General features: G+C 33.4%; 1 long non-coding RNA gene across 1 annotated transcript; it reads left to right on the top strand.

The window, feature by feature from the left end:
• The first annotated feature begins 12,333 nt into the window (after positions 1 to 12,333).
• On the top strand, positions 12,334 to 15,374 carry LOC131926945 (uncharacterized). The gene is made up of 3 exons (XR_009383582.1): positions 12,334 to 12,609; positions 14,688 to 14,749; positions 15,191 to 15,374. It is a non-coding gene; the product is annotated as an uncharacterized LOC131926945 (long non-coding RNA).
• The last annotated feature ends 7,132 nt before the right edge of the window (positions 15,375 to 22,506 follow it).

Genomic DNA, 22,506 nt, shown 5'->3' with positions numbered 1-22,506 from the left:
GGGATCTCTATTATCCATCAATTAATACCCCTTCATCATGATTATTTGATTTAAGTTTCAAAGAGGGGGTTTTAGGAATAAGTCCCTGTTGCTTTCCCATTTGTTTAAACATTGAGATTACCTCCCATCCATCAATAATGTTCTTAAATTATCAGCAACTTAATATTCCCCAAGCAAATACACGATCTTCTTTGTCCTATTTTTACCTTCTTTGTAAAAAAATTAATTTGTTTTTCTCTTGGAGCTGAATTTGGCTTCGAATGTTAAATATTTAAAATATTTAAATATTTTATGTGTTAGCTATTTAATTAGTAAACCATCATACATTGTCTTGTAAACCGAGTCTAGATGCAACATTCCTTAATCACACGGTATTGTTCTATAGTATAAATAATTTTATAACGTGCACAATAAAAAAAAACATCTTTCGATATTATATGTCGTGATATGAACTTTTTGCACTGACCTGTTAGTTTATTAGATAAGCCTATGAAGGTTGATACTAGTTATCCCCCCTGTCAGGGCTTACACATTAGTATCACGATTGTGGTCAGTGTATTAGTCTAGGTAATGTTTTTTTGCTAGAGCTAGGGTAGCTTAGATAATGTTTTGCTTTTGTTAGGCCCCTTTGGAACCATTACTAGCAGTGTTTCTTCCAGACTTTTTTCTCCGGGGGGGCACTTGAAATTTTCGGGCGCGCGGTAAACTTTCTTCGGGGGGGGGGGCGGACACTGTTAAAAGTATATATTTTCTATATAAATTATATAAATTTCATTTCGTTCGGGGGGGGGGGGGGGGCGGTAAAAATTTTTCAAGAGATGCCTGGAAGAAACTCTGATTACTAGAGTTAAGTAGACAAACACCTAAGTCATCATTGTGCCGCCCATGGAAGTGCCGCACAGGGTGACCCGACCAAGCGAGGCCAGTGATCCCATGTATTCTCGAATTAGATAATCCTTGTCGCAAAAAAAGCTAATATTTAAATCAAATATTTAAGGACTAACATAGTTTTATAAAGAAACACAATAAGTATTGTAATAAATAGAAGCGACGTCACAATATGTAAAGTAATATTCTGAACTTTTATAATTAAAGTGTATCTACCAAGGCATATATTAATAACTTAATTAACGTCTTTAAATGAATTTGTAATTAACATTTTGGTAAAAAAAAACACGACTCTCTACTTAAATACGCTAAATAAAAATTGTTTAAATAAAAATCTATCGGCATTTTTACGTTATTGAAAACAATTTACAGTTAAAATAGTTGGAGATGGGGCGGCATCTCATGCAATAATATCTCGATACGTACTCGGGACTGAGAAGCGTCCAGGTTTCTACCTTGCTCTAAAGAGTACTTATTCCCGTTGAGGAAATAAAGGAAGTTGGGCTTATTTGCTGACAGTACCATCCCTTATTATGTCGAGTTCAAGAAAACTAAGAACTCTATTTCATTTACACTATTCACCATTAGGTTTGATAGGGGATATTTCTTCCCTACAATTTTCTATACAAACTGGCCTAAACATATTTATTTTATTTATCGTGTAATTGTTTTTTCTTAGCGTCACCCCCCTGAATGGTGGGCAGGTTCAATGAATGGTTAATTTTAGCTAACAAACATTTTAAGTACGTAATGACTCTCCCGAAAAGGAAGCTGTGGAGTGGGGGGGGGGTGACACCATGACTTAAACATGCAAACTATATATGCATTATTATGCCTAATGCACAATTTCTTTCCAATTTACCTATTATGCAGCTGTTTAGATATCCTCTGCTTTAAAATCTAATTAGTTTTCCTAATGTGGTATGTTGTAGGCAGTTAGGTCTTATTTTAGTGGAATCTGATCTTTTTCTAATAAAACAAAATTTTCTTATGCATCTGCATTTATTTGTGAAAACAAACTGTAATATCCAAGTGATCAAGTATAATATTCTCTGTGAAAATCATTTGTAATTAAAAGCTCAATGTCTTAATAGAACATTTATTTACGATTATATATCTTATGTTGTGTGTTAAATATGCAATAGAAATATAAGATGCAAAAATGATTTTATTTTTTAGGAAAAAGATTAGTAAACAAAAATAACATAAAATACACCATCAAGGAGAGCTGTAGGGAGTGACGTTAGAAGAAATGTCTTAGCCTTTGTATAATTATACTTAACCCTCCAGCATTCTAAAATACACGGCTGCAAATATGTTGTTGTCTATATGTAGGACTTATGTCTAATTGACGTCAACATTAATTGTATTTCTATTAATTTGAAATTTAAAAACGAAATATGATTACTGACTACAAATATTTAATAACGATCATCAAAATAAAAAATTTCCCCACATCTTAAAATTGTGTGATGCAAATACTTCATCACCAATAGGATAGAAGCGGTTAATTTTTAATCGGGAATAATTTCTTATATGTGACTATGGTTTCTAAAAAAAAATTTAAATCAATCTTTTATTAACTTGTAAAGATGAACGTAAGAAATTTTTTAAAAATATTTTGTTGTTTAGAAGTAAAAATTTTGAGGCCCCGGGTTGCTGCCTTCTCATCCCCTCACCCACTGCTATTCATAATGCTGACGTATAATGCTGAAACATAAAAAACTAGAGCAACAGCCAATAATAACGTGCCGGGTGTATGTATAGAGATGAATAAATAGCATCAAACTTAAGTTAGTTTGTGTGATGTATCTTCAGTGGTTTGTGTTCGACTGATAATATATTTTACTTCGATTTAACTGGAACTGTGACGTTTGTCTTATAGTTTACATTGGGTAATACTCGAGAAATATAAACATTAAATTACTATACCACATTTTTAATAAATTAAAATGAAAAACAATATACCTAATACATTTTTAAAGCAATTACTATTACACTTTGAAGGTAAAAGGATGGATAATTTGCATATCAGGGCGATGAATTAAGGAACTAATTATTTTATCACTTTTAAAGCTAATTTTGAACCATTTTATGTAAATAGGTGTCCGAATAGAATAAATTACTTTATTTATTTATTTTAAAATATAGTTCTAAAGAAATATGATACTAAATTGCCTAGGTTCAGAGATCAAATTTGTATTAAAATGCTTCGAACTGCGGCGATGATTTTTATCTGTCTTATACATGGTAAGTAAATGTTTTTCTTATCATAATGAAAATATATAAACTAACACACATAAAGTCTCTTTACAACACACAAATACATACAGTAAAACATAATCAAAATTTAAATACCACAGCTAATATAAGCAACAAAGTTAATCAAATCAAACATCATCTTTTAAGGGGGGAGGCTGCGGTAAAAAAACATTTTTAATACTCGTGAGAAAACAATTATTTCTTTGAAGCATAGATTTAAATACATCCGCATATGCATTTCCACTGAAAAAAATCTTGGTAACTATGACAACGGCGGCCATCTTGAAAAATTAACCCCTTCGTAGGTTTTCCACCATTCATAAAATATTATATTTTAAGCCCAATAAACAATGAATTCATAATCTTCTTCCATATTTTGGGGAAATCAACTAAAAATTTTAAGTGCATATCTTCAAAATAATTTATTATGAATTTTCAAAATTTTTGTCCTTTCAAAACACTTAATTTTGGGGAATTTTAGGGCATTAAAACTAGTGTTTTTAATGGACCCCCAATTTGAAATCGGGGTTCAAGTTAGTGGAACATCCCTGAGCCCACCCAACTCTGATGGGTACCTAACTTACGTTAGGGAAAGAAAAGGCTGATGAGCGCAGTGCGGACCACATTATACCTTTATATGTCTAGGTGAAGAAACATATAAACTCCACTTCATCTGCCCAATGGATCGTTACATCTAAAGTGGAATCTTTACCATAATGATCAAACTAACATCTTTCCGTACATTAAGAATGCCTTTAAGTGAAAAGTTTATAAATCCCAAAACACCAGGCAGCAAAAGTTAAATGATGCTAATGAGCACATCAGTCACGGCCGGGGGTCGGCGTGGTCGAGTCGGTAAAGCTCATGGTTGTTAAACCGAAAAGTCTCGAGTTCGAACCCTCAGGCAGATAACAACTGCTGCCTTGTAGCTTGTTCTTGGTTGGACAAAGGCTATGGAAGCAAATCCAAAAAGAAAAGCAGGCGCCTCAATGGCGCCTCAATGGCGCAAAACCAGTTGACACGTAATCCTTAATTGTGATGGAAGCATGGTCGAGTCGGCAAAGCTCATGGTTGATAAATTCGAAAAAAAGTCTCGAGTTCAAACCCTCTGGCAGATAAGGCTCGATCCCTCCCAACACTAAAAATTAAGAACGAAGAAGAAGAAGTCACGGCCGTTTACAGCTTACAAATAATTTTACCTCAATTACCAGTGCAGGGCCTGGCCGGTACTCCTAGTAAACAATAAAACTCTTCACTTTTAACATTAGGGGTCATCCATTTATGACGTCCAGACAGGGGATGGGTCCGGAAAAATTCAACGGGCGGGGGGGGGGGGGGGGGGGAATTCGGGTCAATGTGTACGTCCACATGCGGAATTAAATCACAAAATACGTAAATTTGCTAATTAAATTTTTTTTAAAAAAATGTATATAAATTGTAAAAATATAAAATATAGATTATAAGTTAAGTCGGCAGTTCTCGTGGTAAATGTATCAGTAATGTATCAGTAATGCAGCTGTAGGTTTTGATTATTTTTAGAGAAGTTTTAAGGTTTTTCTTTACAGTAATAGAGCCACCCAAAAAAAAGGGCTGAGTTTTTAAAGCTAAGGAACTTGCCATTAAGAGTAATTAAAATAGACGAAAATTGGAAACGTAACGCTACTTTGTATAGTCAAACTAGCCGTCACGACCAGGCGTTGCACTGGCTTTTGTGGAAAAATGGAATGGGACAGCGTGGCCTAAACGGTAGAGCGCCTATCTGAAAATCTAGAGTTCGAATCCGGGTTCATGCCAGTAGAACGACCCTTAAGCCCACCAAGCTCTGAGGGGCACCTAACATGTGTAAGGGAAAGTAAATGAAAACCAGCCAGACAGTCATCCAGCAGCAGAAATGCTTTGATTTAATATATATATTTAAACAAGCAGTCCCGTCAAGGACATGCACTGGCTCTTGTGATAAACATATCTGTAAAAAAATCGTGATTTATGTGTTTATTAAGCATCATATGTCATATGTCTAATCACTAATCAACGTTTTTGGAATATTTTAAATTTCCCATTAATGTCTTTAAGTGAATAACGACGTTTGAGAATATATATATATATATATATATATATATATATATATATATATATATATATATATATATATATATATATATATATATATACATATATATATATATATATAAACACACATACACACATACATATATATATATATATATATATATATATATATATATATATATATATATATATATATATATATATATATATATATATATATATATATATATGTATAATATATATAAAACTCAATTCGGTATGTAAAAATAAATTTGTTTGTCGTGGATACTTCCATGGATTTAAGTGTTAGATTATTATCGTGCTTACGGTCTAAATTTAATCTGAGTTAAAAAATTACTATTGAAAGTGTTGGGAAATAATTTTCATATTTCAAACTGATAATAATAATTCATTAAAAACAATTTAAAAAAAAAATCTTTTACAAAAACTCTAATTATGTCTGAAAATTATTTATATTTAGTCCTTTAGCACTTACTTCCCTTTGATAAATTAGGAAAACACAATTACTTCCCTTTATAAAACATTGCATTAGTGGACAAGAATTTACATTTTATTACTTTGTTTTGGCGTTGGGAAAAAAATAATTACATAATTAGCGGGGATTGATCAAGTGCAAATGTTGTAGGTATTTTACGGATAAGCTTGGAGTAGTTGTAGGTATTTTACGGATAAGCTTGGAGTATTATAATTGTTCATTTGGTTTGGTTTGGCTCCTACGTTCATTTAAGTGAGCGCAAAAGACTATGAATAAGGGGTACTATAGTCGTTTATTAAGCTGAAATAGGCGATTCTGCCCCGGGCTAGACTGTGAGCACTTTGCGTTTATGTGCGCGTTTGTGTTTTCTTTGTGTTTAGGTTGGGTTTGCGTTAGTGGTTGCGTTTTGATTTGGTTCGTTTTTGTTCTTTCTTTCTTCGTTTGTGTTTTTTTCTTTGGGTTTGTGTTTGTGGTTGGTTTTGCGTTTGGATTTGGTTTGTTTTCGTTTGCATTTTCGTTTTTTTTCTCTTTGTGTTTGTATTGCTGTTTGTGGTTGTGGTTGGGTTTGTTGTTAGCTTTTTGTTTTCGTTTGTATTTGTAATTGTGTTAGCGTTATGTTTGCGTTTTGTTGTTTTGGTTTTGGTTGGTTGTGGTTTGGGTGGGCAATGCCGGGTTTATGATGATTACTAAACACACAGGTAATGGTCTTTAACAGAAAAATTGTTCACAGAAGCCAGAGCAGGGCCTGGCCGGGACGGCTAGTATATATATATATATATATATATATATATATATATATATATATATATATATATATATATATATATATATATATATAACCATAACCCTAAAACTTATTCTTAACCATAACCACAAGCAACCACAAACTAAACACATACCCTCTCTCTTCCACGCACTTCTACGCCTAAAACCCAACAACACAAATATAAACATAAACACAAACAAAAACAGAAACTAAACATAGCGACAAATATAACTTTATTATTTGATGTTTATTTGTTTATTAAGTTTGAAAAATAAATGTTAGTTAAAAGAAGATGCAATTTTGTTCATGAAATTCGAGTTATTTTGACGAAGCCTTATGCAGTGTTTCTTTAACACATAAATGCTCATTTATTTTGAATACTGTTTGTATGATGATTGTTGATTAAGACAAATAGTTTTTCCAGGAATGCAAGGATCGATTTTTTACCCGCTGAAAAACTGTAAGTCTGGAGATATCGATGTCATCCTACACGTATCAAGTGTGAACGCATTACAAAAAGTTAGGCTGGCGACTCTGGTGAAGCTTTTTACTTCTAAAATTGATTTTGAAAATATAACTAATAGATTCGCCCTGTTTCTCAATCAAAACTTAACAGAAGCCTTTGTTGGATTTAACACCAACAACAAAAAGCTAAATCTGTTGGATGAGATTGAGAGGCTTCCTTTCTATGAAGGAAAAAATCTACAAATAATGGAACGAATGCTATGGGTGTCTGATGCTTATTTCAATCAGAAATATATAGAGAATTCAAATCGCACAGAAATTATTATAATTTTATGTGAAACCTGCACTCACTTATCAAGCATTGAATATGCGTCCGAAAATTTAGACTTTGCAAATGTTTTTATAATCTCAATAACAGAATTTGAAAACATAAATTGGCAGCTTCAGAAATACGTTAACATGATATTCATTTCACCAACAGATGATTTAAGAAACAACCAGTTTGTGTTAATGGCTTTATGCGGCCAGTGCAACCCTGGATGGGAGCTCAACACAGGCACTGGAGATACTTGGCAGCATTCATGCTACAAACTTGATTTCGTGGACTCTCTAGTTAGTTACAACACCGCGAGCCAGCATTGTAGGACATTAGGCGCACACACCCTTGTAATAGAGACGACTGAAGAGCTAGAATTTGTAAAGAAGATATTGTCATTAGTTTTCAAAAACAATTTAACACTTTTAAATATTGTACATGAGAAGCTTCTTGTCGGTATGTGCAACAGCGCTGTTAAATCAATAAAACGGTTCGCGCCACTACAGATTGTGGTCAACTATACAAAGGAACTGAATATCTGTTTTGCTCTAGAGCTCATGTTTGAATACCCAACTCTAAATTTGACCTGGATTCCAATCGATTTCAATAAAGAGGCAGCAAATAAAATTGTGTGCGAATTTGATATCACCGTTCGCACATTATCATCCTACGATTTCAATCCCTTTATTTCCTTTCTGAACGAAACTAGTGCTATGACATTTATGTTTTCTAAAGTATTGGAGAAAATTTCTTTATTGTTTGCGTGTGATGAAGGTGAGACATCGATTCCATTTAGCTTTTTTATTGATGGTCATCCTGATTGTAATGATGGGCTTGATGAATGGGTAAATAATCTTTACGGCAGGGAACTTCCATGTTTAATTTCCTTTGTTTGTGAAACCAATAGCTATAAAGATGATTTTGGTATGTCCTGTATTCGAAAAGATCAAGTCTGTGACGGCGTCATTGATTGTTTCAACGCAAAAGATGAATCAGATTGCAATGAATGTGTAGAAACATCTCTGTCTGATGGGACGTGTCTACCCAGTCAGTGGTTTTATGACGAGTCGAGACGGAACTTTTCTTTGTCACGTCGTAATAGACCGCTCGACTCTGAGAAGATCGCGTTTGTTGATAAAGTCTTGTCTACATGTAATACGATAGAATGTGTTCATGAAATGAATTTGCATCTAGAAATAATAAACTGTAAAATGGAATATAACATAAAAGTAGATGCAGACTTGTTGACGCACAAGTATAAGGTGAAAAATCAGAATCGTTGGACAGCGCGATGTGTTCATCTAAAGGGTCAGTACAGCGGTCAGTATCTTGGATGTGAAGACAATGCACATTTGAAAAATTGTAAAAATTTCGTCTGTACTGTAGGTATTTTTAAATGTCCAATGACGTACTGTGTTCCTTATTACATGATTAGCAATGGGGTCAGCGATTGTCCGAATAATGAGGATGAAATGTTCTTGGGATTAAATCATATCTACATTGAAAATGTTTTCGAATGCCGATCATCCGAACTAAAAATTCATCCAGTGCATGTTTGTGACGGTAAAGAGCACTGTCCAACTGGTGACGATGAGAGCTTATGTTATGATCACTGCCCGGCTGGCTTTATGTGTGATTGGGGTGTTCTTTCAGTTGCTGACCCAGACAGCATCTCGTATGCTGACGCTTTTGGTGACATAGACTTTAATGTTAAAGCTATCAATATTGCTGACATTGATTTTCCCCTGTTCAATATCCTACAGATAAACATAAAGTATTTTACAATCCTACGTCTGTCGAACTGCAGCTTACAAGATGATCTGTTAAATGAGTTTATATATGCCATGAACATATACATACTCGACATGCAGTCAGTCGACTTAAGCCATAATCCCTTGCACGAACAACCCACTTATTTTAATCACACTAGAAATTTAAATCTCTCTCACACAAAAATTTCTTCTTTTAACATAGATTCAGACATTTTGGAAACATTAGATTTGTCATTTTCATCCTTACAAGTTTTAAATATATCTGGCGATGAATCTGTATCTGCGGAAATTGTAAATGCTAGTAACACAAAGCTTAAGATCATTACGGTTGAGAGCCTGGATGTAACTATTCAGATATTGGACATAAGAAACACACAATTGACCTACGACAAATTTTTATCTCTAGCTTTGAAAATGCTACCTATAACCTATGAGTTGTATGGAGATAACTTTAAATTATGTTGCAGTTTGTTTAGTGGTATAGATTTGGATACTACTAAATGTTTTGCTCCAGATGACGAAATATCTTCCTGTTATGGTCTATTGGGTGATATCTACAAACGAACTATTTCTATTATTTTTGTCATTATAGGTTTTACAGGAAATATTTTCCTTGTTTCTTTCAACAACTTCTTGTGTGTGAACAATGTTCAACCTAAAGGATTCCTATTGTATCTAACAAATATCCTGGTGTCTGAACTTTTGATGAATGTATATCAACTGATAATCTCTGGAGCCGATCTCTACTACTTACAAAACTATGCCATTCATGACATTGAATGGATGAAGAGTCCACTGTGTATGACTGCAGGATTTCTCGCCACACTCTCCTATGTAAGTTCTGCCTTCTTCCTGTTACTATTATCATTGGATCAAGTTGTTCTGACTCGCCCAGCACAAGACAACATTAAATCACGTTTGGTTTTTGTTGTTTCAACTATATCTGTGTGGTGTAATTGTCTTATCGTCTCTCTACTGCCTTTATTAAATCCAGACTGGATGATTTATTCGGCCAACTCAATGTGTCTTGGTCTACCATACTATGTCAGTGATTCAACAGGATGGCTATTTTCTGTCTTTGTGTTTTGTATGTTCATGCCTATATCCATAATTTTTTATATTGCGATTTTAATTAAAATGAAAACAACATCTGTAGAAATGGGCTCGACAATTCTAAATGCAAACAACATGGGCTATCTTAAAAATTTACTTATCATATCTATACTCTGTTGGTTTCCAGTTTGTGTCACATGCCTCATATCAGCCATAGATCAAACAGTTCACCCAAGCTTGATTGGTTTTGTGTCTGTGTTTGTAGTGCCGCTAAAATCTGCCATTAATCCATATAGTATTATCTGCCCACTTGCCTATAAAAAAAGGATTCAGTTTAAAAGTGGAAACTAAACACGGCAGTGGCGGATCTAAACCGTAGAAGCTCACCACTCACTAACTCGAGTCTATTTAGTTCAATTATGTAAAAAGAATAATAGATAAATATAATTATAGACAAGAAAAATGGCCCGTTGAGGAAAGATACAACGGACGCTAGGTTGATAGTGCTGTCTATTTTCTAAAAACAAAAACCAAAACCAAAATCACCATCTTAATTCAATTTAACCGGAAACAAAAATGACATAGAAAACGGATTTTTATTCAGAATTGGTACTTTAATTTATACAAAATATAGTCATAGGCATATCCCTAAACCATGCACCTAATCTCATTCCGCCCCCCCCCCCCCACACACACACCCCAAAAGATGTCTACCGTCCCATTCAACGAAATATAATTATATACTTTTTCCAGTGTCCTCCCCCTCCCAGAAAATTCTACCCCCGCCCCCCAAAAAATTCAACTACCCCCACACCTCGCCGGGGAGGGAAAAGTCTGAAAGAAACACTGGTTGCATTTGTAGATCATACAAACTAAAGGAAGAACCTGGGCGGGGCTTCGCCCCTACGGAACGACATGCATGAAAAAAAACTGTACACGCTAAACACTTTTTAGATTAGAAAAAGTTTCCCCCTCCGGGGAGGAAAACGTCTGAAAGAAACACTGGTGGCGCGCTTAGCCACTACCCGAAGAATTGCATTAAAGATATTGCAAGAAAACCACTTTTTAGATTAGACACATTAATTAGGCGGTAATTTTATTACAGAGTATCGATGAAGATGAAGAAATTTCTTTTGAGTTGGGGAGGGGGAGGGCTCAGACGTTCTTACGAAGAATTGTATGAAAGAAACTCTTCACGCAAACCACTTAGATTAGAAAAATTTGCCTTTTTATTCAATGTTTACTCGAGAATCAATGACGTCATATTACTGTGTGCACTCTCCGGCTTGATATTATTTTCTACTTATTGCTAAATGTGACGTCATATTTCGTTTCCGTCTTACGGTGCATGTTTTGAAGTTACTTGTGTTTTCTCTACAGCGTTCTTGTCAGATAGATACATACACAGACAGCGAAACTATTAGTATTTAATACGTCATTTAAAAAAAAATTATACTATCAGACATTCCCGACTCTAATTTGCATCCACTTGGCACAGAAGTGTTAACAAAATCAATCTATTTAGATTCTTGTTTTATTCTGATTGTATTGTGTAGGTGCTTACGACAGACAACCACTAATTCGAGCTACCGGTGTTGTAAATTTATCATCCATTGATCTTTAGATTTATTTTTTAATACATTTACACTTGGATTTATCTTAGTTATTTATTATTTGTTTTGTAAAAACTAAACTTTTTTTTATTACATACTGATTTCATTACTAAATACTGGAATTTCAACAGACGATTTTCATGTTGCTGTTCGGTTAGTTTAGAGTTTGTTCATGTTAACTCTTACATAATTTTGACACTAAAGCTTTTATTAAGTTTACTTTTTTTTTAAATTTCAGTGCATTTAAAAGCTTATTATTATTATAATTGATATTATTGTTTTGTATAATCTACACATGTAATTCGTACTACCTTCTGCAATGCTTGACTATACATGATTTTGTAAAAATAAAGTAGGAGCAATATAAATAATAATTATATAATATAACGAGCCGACCCGCGGCGTATCGTATGCCGCTATTTAGTTGTTTTATTTTCTACTTTTCAGTAATTTATAATTTGTGAATTCGACAGTACCAGTGCTGAAACTGAAAATATTTGCTTTAAAACACTATCAGTAGGTCGTAAAGGACGATACTACCCCCACCCTCCCTTCCCCCAATGCTGACACGGAATGCTGATACATAAAATACTAGAGCAAAAGCCAATAAAAACTTTCCTTTTTTATCTATAGAACTTGTAAGTTTATCGTTCTTTCTCGCGTTAATTCGTGTCTGGTTAGCCAGGGAGAGATAAAAGTTTTCGAACTAAATCAATTGTTGTGAACGGGGTTTCCCATTGATAACAAAAAACATGGCGGCTATTTGTTAGTAGGTCCCGCTTCAAGATTTCAAAATCATCAAACGTTCCAGAAATGCAACAACTGTAAAAACTTTCAACGCTGTTTTGTTCATATGGATGGGAACAAACACATGTGTATGCATTTTTTAATATAAAAGTTTTGTGGCGGTAAGTATATTGATTTTATTTCTTTTGTTGATAGTTTGTCCAAGGCTAGGGGACATTACTCTGACAGTACTCTGACTCTACTCAGTCTTTGCTACGAGACTTAAGATTCCTAGACCTAGATCTAGAATCTAGATCTAGATCTAGATTCTAGAATCTACCTACTAAGATCTACATTGCTTTAATCTAGTTCTAAGAGTATAAGTTCATGAATTAGAATATATTAGATCTAGATTCTAGATCTAGAATCTAGTATTTTAGTGATCTAGAGATAAAATATTAAAAATATTAAGAAAAGGATGACGGTAAAAACTAAAACAACAGGAAAATGAGGATGACTTCTAGATCTAGATCTAGATCTAGTCTCACTCAGCCTACGACTTACTTACAGAGTTTCTTCCAAGCATCTCTTCGGGGGGGGCAAAGCCCCCCGAAAAATTCTTACCGCCCCCCCCCCCCCCGAACGAAAGGAAATTTATATAATTTATATAGAAAATATATACTTTTAACAGTGTCCGCCCCCCCGAAGAAAGTTTACCGCCCCCCCGAAGATTTCAAGTGCCCCCCCCGGAGAAAAAAGTCTGGAAGAAACACTGCTTACTTATTAATCGAATCTAGATTCTAGATCTAGAAATCTAGATATTAGATCTAGATATCTAGAACTTAGACAACAATGTTAATGTTAATAGACCTAGATCTAGAGTCTAGATGTAGCTAGATTACTGAACTAGACTCTAGTACTGATTACTCAGTGATTACTGTTTAATATTTTAGAAGTAGGCCTATTATATATTAGTTATTAGAAGTAGCTTGTAGATAGATAGCTAGATAGATAGTATTACTAGATCTAGATAGAGATAGTAGAATAGATCTAGATTCTAGTTGCAGATGGTAGTATGGTAGGCCCTAGATCTAAAATCTAGATCTAGAGAATCTAGTAGATCTAGATAGATACTCAGATAGATTCTAGATCTAGATCTAGGATCTAGATTAGATCTAGTTTAGGTAAAACATACCCTAGTTAAGTTTAGTAAGAGCTAGTAATGCCTAGTAAGGCTAACCTGTTTTTAATTTTAAATTAATTTTTTTATATCTAGAATCTAGACTAGATCTACTCTAGCTATTTACTAGATCTAGATCAGTAGCCAGTAGAGTGATTAGAGTAGTAGTAGAGTGTAGTGTAGAGTACTGTAGACTATTGTAGAGTGTAGGTACTAATAACTAGACTGAAACTAAATTAGACTAGAATCTAGGTCTAGATACATTTAGGGCTTACAGACTTATCAGACTACAGTGTTGCAATGAGTAGATCTAGTAATATATAGATTAAATTTAGTTTGAAATTGTTACAGTAGTGCTACTACTTTTCTAAGTAGTAAGTAGTGTAGACTACTAGAAGAGCAAGATGATAGATCTCCATCAAGCTACAATAGAGTTTAGTTAGTAGTTAGTTAGTCATAGTAATAGTACCAAAAGCAGTGTAAGTAGCACAGTAAAAAATAAGTATTACTAGGCCATCTATTATTGTATTAGGCCCTTTTATTTTTAGCAAGTTAAAGTTTGGTTAAGTACTAGATTCTAGTCTTCTAGCAAGTTGCCTAGTAGTAAACTTATAAACTAGATCATGTGTATTAGTACTATTAGACTTGTAGGCTAGTCTTGTTAGTCTAGACCAGGGACTATAAAATCTACAATTGATAACTTTCGGCCTTTTAGTATAAGCCTAATTATTAATGAATTACAGGGTACAAAAATTAATAAATTGGTCAGAGTCAGTATGGTTACAGTTAGCTGTTAATAGAATTAAGTTTTAGATCTATTGTCTACAATTTTTAGTTACAAGTAATGAAAATGAAACTAATAGTTTTGTAATAGTTAAGATATGGTTAACTGTAAACCAGATATTTTAGTTTTTAAGACAAGCTAAGTAGATAGAAAACTGAACCTTTACAATAAATTAAACCTTTTATAAATATAAATATATATAGGCCTATATATATAAATATCTCATATTAGTTAAATAATTATTTTAATATAATATATGGATAAACTTAATAATTTATTATATTTAAATTCCCTAGGTACTTGGCAAGCAATTTTCTCACACTTTACTGTGGCTATTGGTGCTGATCTTGAACTAAAGGTGAGCTGAATTTTTTTTTAATAATAAGCCATTTTTCAGCTTAAGCCCAAGTTTGAAATCGATTCAGTGTTCTAATTCTTACAGAATATGTTGCTACTAAGATTATATACTGTAAGTATTAATATGTATGGCTTGATAGTGGGACTGTCAGACATTAGCTTTCACATTTCTATCTTAAAAGATAAGAGTTCAGATCCCTGGTTTTAGTCCTGGTATGATGTCCTAAGTCTCATGAGTACCAGCTCTCATGAGTACCTGGCTCAAGATAGGGAAATTAAAGGTGGCTGGGTATATACCTCTGAACACTCTAATTTTACATGCAAATGTCACAGAAACAGGTGAATTTTAATTCAACTGCTATATTGGCTGTCTGTTTTAATCAATGATTAATTTTTTCATATTACAGAAAGTTGTTAAAAATATTATTTATTTAATTTCTAGGTAAATGGAACAGCATGGATGTGGATTTTTAGACACAAGGAAGCTGAATTTAACTTTTAATGAAGAATTTAAATGATGATTGTCCATGAAAAGAAATATTAATCATATACATTGTAATGCTGTATTGATGCATCTTCTGTTTTAAGTAATTAAAAAACCATCCATTTATGAAATTATTTTCATTTTTTTTTTCAATTTTAAAACTGTAGTTCTGTTTTGTTATTTGAAAACAATGATGAAAGTATACTGAACTGCCATTGAGATATTAATATAAATGCTATTGTTTATAGTTTGATTCTTTCAGAAGCAACTATATTGACATCAAAACTGAATCTTTATTGTACACTAAGTATAAAAGCTTACCCGCAAACCAGTCCATGTCAACAATTTATTGACATTCAAACATTAAATTTTTTTAAAGGTGATTTTTCTTAAATAAAACAGACTACTTTCATATGGGATAAGAAACATTTAATTTTGAAATTGATTGGTTTATTAAATTTTAATGGAGCTGAAATTAAAACACTGGGTACAAATTTATTATTACTTTGTTTCTCAGAAAATTGCAAATTTTGAACATAACTGTGGGAAGTAGGCAATGATGTTAAAATATCTCTTGAAACTTGAAGAAATTGTGGAAGGTTTAGAGATAGAAAACAACATTTCAGAAGATGATGTTTGAAATAATGGTAAAATATCTTTAGCAATTGTCACTGAATAAATATTTTCATTAGACAAATCACATTTAGATATAGAAGAATAAGGTATGTCTTCAGATTTTCTTATCAGCGAAGATCCTGGGTGATTCTCTTTGTTACCATCGGTCAAACGACAAGCCAATTCTGGAAAATTCATTGGGTTCTTTGCCTGGGCAGCTAAATATATTTAAATTAAGTTCATGCAAGGCTTTAGAAACATCAATTGGATAAAACTCTATAATTTCATTAACTTTTTATTAATATCAGCTCCAAAGGAATAATATAAACAAGTTACACATCATCAATAAATCAAATTTGCAGATATTTCCATTTCACCAAACTTTCTCTAAATCATAATATATATTTTAAATTCATGGCATTTTGTTAGGCTAGATATGTTGACTTTTATTTACCACAATCTGATTATATAAATTAGGATTACCCAGCTATCATACATTCTTCTTTTTACTGCCCTCCTTTATGAAGGGGAGGTAAAAATCATCATAAAATGTGTGATGCAATTTACAGATGAACCCTCTCTCTCTCTACCCCTCCCCCTATATATATATATATATATATATATATATATATATATATATATATATATATATGTATATCTACATAATCTCTAAAATCATGTTGGTACCTCTACCTGTTTGAATGTTAGGCCCATTTCCTTAAACTGTTTCTGTGTGGATCTTCTCCATGGGGGTCATCTATAAATGACGTCACGCATTTTTTTGACGATTTTTACCTCCCCCCCCCCCCCTCCCCCTACACATCGTCACAAAAAGCCAGATCCCCACCCCCTAAAATGACGTCACACAGTACTAGATTCTAGATCTAAATTACTACAGTTGCCTACACTCTAGATTTAGTTCTTAAGTTCTACAACAAGACTACACTAAACTTCGCTAGATCTAGAATAATCTAGATTCTATATAGGCCTATAAATTGATATTGAACATATTCTAGTCTACCTGTCTTAAAGTAAATAGCCTATTTAGTAATTTAGTAATTAATTCCACTCAACTACACTGTAAAATAAAAGAAACTAGATCTAGATCTCTAGACTACTCTTGAGTCTATAAATTAAAAATAAATCCTGTATGTCGTATGTTATTGTCTAAGTCGGAATTTTCAAGAGGGTTTTTTTTAAGTCATAGATCTAGATATAGAATTCTAGATCTAGAAATCTAGACTAGATCTAGGCTATATATATTTATTAATTAAATTAGGCTTGATTTCAGATTTACGATTGAAATCTTTTAGGCCTATAAATATCATATTTTATATAGATTATAGATGTATTATTATTATACAGGTTGTATTCTAGATCTATATAAAATATAATATATTTGTGTGTGTGTGTTATTTTAAACTTAATTTACTTAAAACAACTTATTGTCGGAGTTTTTTTTTATTCCAAAAACGAAAGTAGATTTCATAACTTAAAAAAAAAAAAAAAAAAAATATTCACATTTGGTTTGAAAAAACAAAAAAACGCCAGCTGGCAACTACCGGAGCGAGAACTTGGTAAGCTACTTTAACAACTTACAAGCCCAATAGAGATGAATAAATGGCTTCAAACATTGATTACTTTATTTTAGTTTGTGTGATGCGTCTTGCATTATCTTGTGCTGTTAAGTCTTGTCAGTCTGATACTATTTTTTACATCACTTTTGGCTGTTAATTTTACTTCAGTCTAGTAGTTTCACATCACGCTAAACACCTAATAATTATACCAGATTTATAATAAATTTAAATGAAAGATTATATATATATATATATATATATATATATATATATATATATATATATATATAATCCATAAAATAAATTACATTATTTATTATTTAATATTTTGAAAATTTTGAAAACGAAATATAATTCTAAATGGCCTATGTTCGGAGATCGTGTTTTAAGATGCTTCAAACGGTTGCAGTTATATTTGTCTGTTTTAAACAAGTAATCGTTTTCACACTTCTCTTAAAAACACATGCCGATCATCAGAACTAATAATTCACCCAGTACATGTTTGTGATGGTAGGGAGCACTGTCCAACTGGTGACGATGAGAGCTTATGTTATGATCATTGCACAGCTGGTTTTATGTGTGATTGGGGTGTTCTCTCAGTTGCTGACCCAGATAGCATCTCGTATACTGAAGCTTTTGTTGACATAGACTTTAATGTTAAAGCTATTAATATTGCTGACATTGATTTTCGGCAGTTCAAAATCCAAAAGATAAACATAAAAATATGGAAATAACTTTATATTATGCAGCAGTTTAGTGCAATAGCCTACATATATAAGTGTTTTGCTCCAGATGACCCAATATCTTCCTTTTATGGTCTATTGGGTGATTTCTAAAAACACACTTTATCAACTACCAGTTCCATTATAGGTGTTACAGGAAATACTTTTCTTTATTTCTTTCAACAACGTATTGTGCATGAACATTGATGCTTATCTTAAAGTATTCATATTGTATCAAACAAATCTCCTGGTGTCAGACCTTTTGATGAATGTCTATCAACTGATAATTTCTGGATCTGATCTCTACTACCTACAGATCTATGTCATATATGACTGTGACAGTGTCTAGTACGAAAATGTGTAGGCACGGAGAGAGTGTGTGTGAGAGTAGCTTCACCTAAAAAGTGTGTGAATGAGGCAGTTTACCTCCTTGTCAGTTTTTTTCTTCTTGTCATGTGTTCTTGTGATTGATGATAATTATACACCTATGATACAGATTCTCTACCTTACACAAACTATCCTAAACACATTCACACTACATATATTAGTATAATGTTGTAGAGCAACCTCTGATGTATTATGCTATTTTCACATGGCAGTAAACATGAAAACAGCACTTTGTGAAATCTCTCTATTTGAAGACAAAATTTTCGAACTCTTGTTAAAATATATGAGCGACGCACATAATTAATATTTTATTATGTCTTTGTACGTATTTAAAAAAAGATCGATTGTTTATTTTATGAGGTATTACAATTTCGCTAGTTAGTGTTTATTCTCCAGTTTTGTGCTGAAACTACGAGCTAGCTGAGGCTGTAACAGCGCAGATGTAAGTACAGTGAAAAAACAGGATCCAAGGTTAACAAAAATTTGTTTATAAACTTTTTCTGTCTTTGATTATTCCCTTTAACAAAAAAAAGTGCGTTTATTTTCATTAAAACGGATACATTTTTTTAACTCACTGTACGTCACTATACTTTTATTATTCCAAAAATCTTTATGTGTTTTTTGTTAATTAAATTATTTTTTTTTTTTGCTATTTCGATTTTCTAATACATACATACAGTTTTCAAAACATTTTTTTCGACAAGAGATTAGAGTGTGATGATCATATGTACTAACATTTTGTATTCCTTTCTGGAACATCTACTGTAAATTAATTTGAAATTATTTTCTACTTGTTATAAAAAGTGTTATTCGTTTAAATAAACCGGGAGTGATCTCCCCTAAACTTTCTCGAATATTCTTATATAAAATAACAGGGGATGGGAACTCGGGCTTTAGACATGATTTTTAATCCATTTTAAATACTTAAAGTTTTAAAAATAGAATAAAATCTCGTAGACAAATTAATTGCACACCAAGTGAACGCCAAATAAAAAAGCGCATAATAGTGCGCAATATTATTAGTACTTTTAAAATTTACATTAGTTTTTTGAGAAATCGGAAGTAGCGTAAATTACTACTTCCGGTCAACGGAAATTACTCAAAATTTAACAGAAGGTAGAGAATTAGATCTTTTACTTACATGTGAAATTTCGTTTATCTATCTGAAATAGTACTCAAGTTATAGGCTTTTGAAAAATTCAAAGTAGGAAAAGTACCACTTCCGGTTATCGGAAATCGCTCAAAAGTTGATACGGATCTACGATTTTGATAAAATACTTATATATGAAATTTCATCAACCTAGCAGTAACGGTACTCAAGTTATCGTGTTTACACACGGACAGACAGACAGACACACAGACAGACACACAGACAGACACACAGACATACGGACAAGATTGCAAAATTATGTTTTTCCGTATCAGTGAGGTGTAAAACGTCGAGATTTGTAAAAATCTCGATTTTTTTTTGCACGATTACAAGACTTTCTCTATACTTCGTATATACGAGAAAGTAAAAAGATATGTAATTGCAACAACGGGCCTACATTTTAAATCACAAATATCCACTATTTTTTTACATTCACTCTTACTCCAGTACTCTAAATTGTTGCTGTATAACGTGTTATACTTATTTATTTTTTGGTACATCGAAATTAGGAATAGTTTGATTAGTCCAGCAGTCGTTTCTTAAAGAAATTCAAAGTTTATTACTTTTTATTACTTATAGGTGACAAAACTATTCCTCTCAAGTTAACTAAAGGATGATACCTTCACAGAGATGGTGTAACAGCAAATGGCTGATTCTCGTTTCTTTTATCCTGTTAGAGGCTCTTTATTTTACATGCGATAGATCACAGGTAAATATTTCTAATGTATCAATAGTTTGAATTGTCTACTGTAATATTATTCTCATTGTTCTTCTTCGCATACTATTTTCTAACTTATTCAAAATCATTTTTTTTTCTCTGAAGGGGTTACTTTTGTGCTTCATGCGCTCATAAGCCTAAAATTTAAATATCTTTTACCTTTAGATCATCGTGAGGAATCCAAACTCAGCAAGAAAGCGGATAACAGATCCTTCATTTAACCATGATTCAAAGCCAGTGCAAACTCCACTGACGATCCTCAGTAACCAGAATGGAAGATCGGGCCTCCACCCCTATGTCAACATCGTGCCTTCCACCCCAACAGAGTACAGCGTTACATCCGACAACTGCGTGCCCCTCCCGGAGTCGCCAAGCCCCGGGGTCACCATCTGCCCCCACCCTCTGTCCGGAGACCTCGCCATTTCCAAATGGCTGATAACGGTAAAAATAACAAATTTAAAAACTTTTTATTTTTAGACAAAGGCGTAACGACCCTTCCCGGCGCCCGGGGACAAACTTTCAATTTGGCGCCCCCCCCCCTCGGGAGCCAATTGGCACCCCCCTCAAACTTTCGATTTGCACCCGCCCCCTCAAACTGCAAAAATGACATTTTAATTTGTTTTTACAACCCATTTTGGCGCCCCCTAAGGTCGGCGCCCGGGGACATATGTACCCCCCCCCCATCGCTACGACTCTGTTTTTAGACCAACACGATTCGCGTACTGCATTTCGTCGCGCGTTTATAAAGCGGGACAAATGGTATCAATGAATATACACTGTCTGCGAGATTTCGAGTACACATATTTTTTCTATGCCCCTCAGTGAAACCTCAACTGGGAGTTATTTCAAGCATTATGTACATCAATAAAATGCTATGTTGCAACTTGTCAAGTGACGTCGATGCACTTTATTTTAATTAGATATAGCCATGATAATTAATAATGGCATTGAATATTATTAAAAATGAACTGCATTGTACTTAAAATCAGCTTTTTAATTACTCCCAAACATTCCATTTTATTTAATTTAATAAATAAAAGTACCGGTATGCCTCAGAAATTTATTTAAAGTATTTGATTACTTCCATTTCATTTTACTAATTGATGTAATAAAATTAATCACATAATCAGATTAATAATTTTTATAGGATACGCGTGTTCAATAGAGATAATATACTAGATTCCCATTTAAATAGGAAATTGTAAAAAAAAATGAATTAATAAAAGATTTTGTCAGTAAAATTTATAATTCTTACTTTTTGAATAAATTTCACAGAGAAACGAGCTATGGGAACGACCATTCATTTATTTCACGACAGACGTTTTGAAGGTATGAACAATAATTCGTGTAGAGTCTATCTTCATGATCGTTAATATAAATCATACATTTGAAGAATTTCACAAGAGGATCTATGTTAAACACAGTAGATTCCATCAACACACATCTATAGGTAGCAACGGGCCATAAAAGCACCTTTCTATTGAGTAGCGGGCCATGAATACACCTCTGTAGGGAATAATGGGCGATCAACACACCTTCTGAAGTAACGGGACATGCATACACCCCTTTAATGATGTCTGTAATACGTCCCTCAGTAGACCCAGATTTATGAGTACATGACTTACGTTAGAAAAGTAAAACTGGCTGTGCATAATACTGACCACATTATCCCATTATACGCCGTGGTCAAGTAATCAGATTAACTCTACTTCATCTGCCCTATGAACAATCAAGACCCAAAAGTAAATATTACTATTTTCATCTCCTGTTCTTTATTCCACTTTCCACGCCCCCCCCATCCCCACCCCTGCCAACTCCAGCTAGACCCAAACGTAATGGTGCTAGACCTCGGCGCCAACATCGGTGAGTACACACTGTGGGCCGCTGCCATGGGCAGGCAGGTGGTGAGCGTGGAGATGCTGGTGGAGAACGTCCAGCGGATCCAGATGGCGCTGGCCCTCAGCAAGCTTGGAGGTCACGTGACGATCGCCAACAACGCCCTCTACAGCGACCACCGCGTGCTAGAGATTACTTTTTATAAGTAGGTTCGAATCCCTCTAATAAAATAAAAAATTACCATAAACAATAAAGCTGTTATACTTTAG

This window comes from Physella acuta, unplaced genomic scaffold (assembly GCF_028476545.2).
Source record: "Physella acuta isolate Inbredline_101_S28 unplaced genomic scaffold, ASM2847654v3 ptg001353l, whole genome shotgun sequence".
In the NCBI taxonomy this organism is placed as follows: Eukaryota; Metazoa; Mollusca; class Gastropoda; family Physidae; genus Physella; species Physella acuta.
The sequence above is the reverse complement of the archived record's forward strand: the minus strand, read 5'-3'. Positions and strand labels throughout refer to the sequence as shown.